Here is a 3448-nt window from a genome sequence, read left to right on the forward strand (position 1 = left end):
TATTTGAGTTGGAAAGATTTAGCATAGCTTCCACCTCCTTATCCACAACTCCTAACCCACAATTTGCTCATGAGCAGTATCTCTCCAATATTCATAGTTTGGGCTGCAAGTTCTTGCTTAATCTGGTAATAATGCACATGAAATTGACTCATGATCAAAGACTAGATGAGTAATTCGCCAGGCAGCTTATGTTATTTATATTCTCCAAATGTATACAAAACAGATTTACAGAAACAATTACGCTAAGGATATAATTAAAGAATGAGCCACAAAGAACCTTTGAAATCATCTAGCTCAGTCACTTCATTTTACAGCTGAAGAAACTTCACTTGGGGGAGGCTGAACAATTTACTGAAGTCACACAACCTTCCAGAGGTGATGTTTCAGTTCTCTGAGTGCAACCAAAACATTTGTGGGTGACAGAAGTTCAGTAGATGGATGGGAAGGAGGTTACATAATTTGGAAGAGGAGTTTAGGAACCAGAAGTGGTTACCAGCTGGTTAACAAAGAAGGACTTTTCAAAGAGCCAAAATAAATTGCTAGTGACCTCGCCACAAAGCAGAGGCAGACTTCTGCTGAAGCATCAAGGCCTTACCATCAACTGAGGAACAAGGTGGCATCCACCAGGAAGTGCCTCCAACCACAGATCCACTGAATAGTGGAGATTTTTCAGCTTTAAGTTTGTTATTTTATTTTCATCTCTAAACTTCCTGTTGAAGTCACCTCCCTTCTCTGTATCCTCATTTCCATTTGGTTTAGATCTCCCCTTGGCCATTTGTCTTCTCCTTAATGTTGATTATCTTATTCATTGCCACCATGCCCTGGTACTCCAAGGAAATTTTCCAGTTTTCTTAAAATTTCCCATGGGGTATGCAATCCATCTCATTGCCACTACTGAAATCTGGCCTTCCTGTGGCAGGCATCACTTCCCTCACAACTTTCCAAATGAGCACTTTTTATTCTCCTCCGGCTCACTGGGTCATCCAAAGCCCAGGTCACTCTTCACTTATCCTGGACTCCTGTCTTCTATCACTAGATTGCCCACCCCCCCTCAATGTGGTGGGCATCATCCAATCCATTGAGGGCCTGAACAGAACAAAAAGGTGGGGAAAGGAAAATTCATCCCTTTTGCTTCCTGCCTGTCTGCTTGAGGGACATCAGCCTCCTCCTACCCTTGGGCTTAAACTCACACCATTGGCTTCCCTGGCCTTCCAACTGGAATTTTAATTGAGCTTTCACCAGCTTCCTAGATCTCCAGCTTGAAGATGGCAAATCATATGACTTCTCAGCCTCCATAATCTCATAAATAAATCTCTTCCTATTGGTTGTTTCTCTGGAAAGCCCTAACTAATACAATCATCTAAAAAATAGTATACATTCATATATATACACATATGTATATGTGGCTAACATAATACTTAATGTGAAGGTTGAATGTCTTCCTTCTAAGATCAGGAACAAAGCAAGAATATCCACTCTCTCCACTTCTACACAACATCATACTGGAAATCCTGAGCAGTGCAATTAAGCAGTAAAAAGAAATAAAAAGTACACATATTGTAGAGGAAGAAATAAAACTCTATTTTTAGATAGGATTATCTATATAAAATATCAGAAAATTGACCAATAATCATTTACCACTTAAAAATGTGCTTACCTTGATCACAAAATACAAGGTCATATAGGTCTAGGATCAGTATCTTCAAAACTACAAGAAACTACTTGAATAAAGAATCAAAGATTGAAATAACAGAAATAAATAATGTTGCTCATGAACTGGGGAACCCAGTATCATTAGAATGTCAATTCTCCCCAAACTGATCAATAAATTCTTTACAAACCCAGTCAAATTCCCAGCAGGATTATTTTGCAGCTATTGACAAGCTGGTTATAAATTTTATATGGAAAGCCAAAAAACTAGAAAGAACAAACTTCTTAAAAAATAAAAATAAAAGCATTCAGATTGAATGTGATTTGACTGCAAGACTTATACAAGCCAGAGTACTAAAGCAGTGTTGCATTGGTGAAAGAATAGACACGTAGGTCAATGGAACAGAATAAAGGGTGCAGAAATAGACCCATACACATATTGTCAATTGATTTTGACAGAAATACAAAGTCAATTCAATGGAGAAATAATAGCCTATTTTACAAATGGTGGTGGGACAATTAAATACACATACACCAAAAAAAATGAATTCTGTACATACATCACACCTTTTATGAAAATTATCTCAAAATAATACATAGACCTAAATGGAAAATCTAAAAAATAAAACTTACAGGAGAAGAAAAGAGAAAATTTTGTGACTGGATAACCCTAGACTAGGGATTTTGATACACCAAAAGAAAAGCACCATCCACAAAAGAGAAAAATATCTGTAAATTAACCTTATCAACATATAAACTTTGAGAGAATGAGAACAAGCCACACACTGGGAGAAAATATTTGCCAGTCACATATCTGACAAAGGACTTGACCTGGTATATATATAGAATTCTGAAAACTCAATAAGAATACAAACAGCCCTTTTTAAAAAATGAGATAGAAGTTTGAATGGACACTTCATCAAGAAAAATATGGATCCAAATAGCACATGATAAAATGCTCAACATTACTACTCATCAAGGAAATACATTTTAAAACCAAAATGAGACACCATTACATTCCTATTAACTTGGTTTAGAAATAGGGGCACCTGGAGGGCCCCTGGGGTAGGTGAAGGATCTCAAGATGGCTCGGTGAAAACTTGCTCTAAAAGCCATTGACTGGGTAGCCTTTGGGGAGATCATACCCTGAAACCAGAAGGCCACTGCTAACTCCCTGAAATCCTGGAAGAGACCCTCACCTCCAGGTTGGCTACTCTCCCAGAGAATCCACCTGCTATCGACTAGGCTTACTACAAGGCCAATGTGGCGAAGGCTGGCTTGGTAGATGACTTCAAGAAGAAGTTTAATGCCTTGAAGGTTTCTGTGCCAGAGGATAAAAACACTGCGTAGGTGGATGCTGAAGAAAAAGAGAATGTGAAAAGTTGTACTGAATTTTTGTCTCTCTCAAAGGCCAGGATTGAGGAATATGAAAAAGAGCTGGAGAAGATGAAGAACATAATTCCATTTGATCAGATGACCATTGAGGACCTGAACGAAGTCTTCCCAGAAACCAAATTAGACAAAAAGAAGTATCCCTACTGGCCTCACAAGCCAATCGAAAATGTATAAACTTGAGTTCAGGAGAAAGCTGTGGCCCTCATATTATAAACTCTGGACATTAAAAATCATGATACTATAAAACAAAAAAAGAAAGAAAAGAAAAAAGAGAAAGAAATAGGGGCACCTGGGTAGCTCAGTTGGTTAAGCGTCCAACTTTGGCTCAGGTCAAGATCTCATGGTTTGTGGGTTCAAGCCCTGCCTCAGGCTCTGTGCTGACAGCACATAAAACATAAAACAT

General features: G+C 38.3%; 1 pseudogene; it reads left to right on the plus strand.

Annotated features, from left to right (window-relative positions):
• The first annotated feature begins 2734 nt into the window (after positions 1 to 2734).
• LOC115292948 lies at positions 2735 to 3228 on the plus strand (annotated as a pseudogene).
• The last annotated feature ends 220 nt before the right edge of the window (positions 3229 to 3448 follow it).

Source organism: Suricata suricatta, chromosome 5 (assembly GCF_006229205.1).
Source record: "Suricata suricatta isolate VVHF042 chromosome 5, meerkat_22Aug2017_6uvM2_HiC, whole genome shotgun sequence".
Taxonomy (NCBI): Eukaryota; Metazoa; Chordata; class Mammalia; order Carnivora; family Herpestidae; genus Suricata; species Suricata suricatta.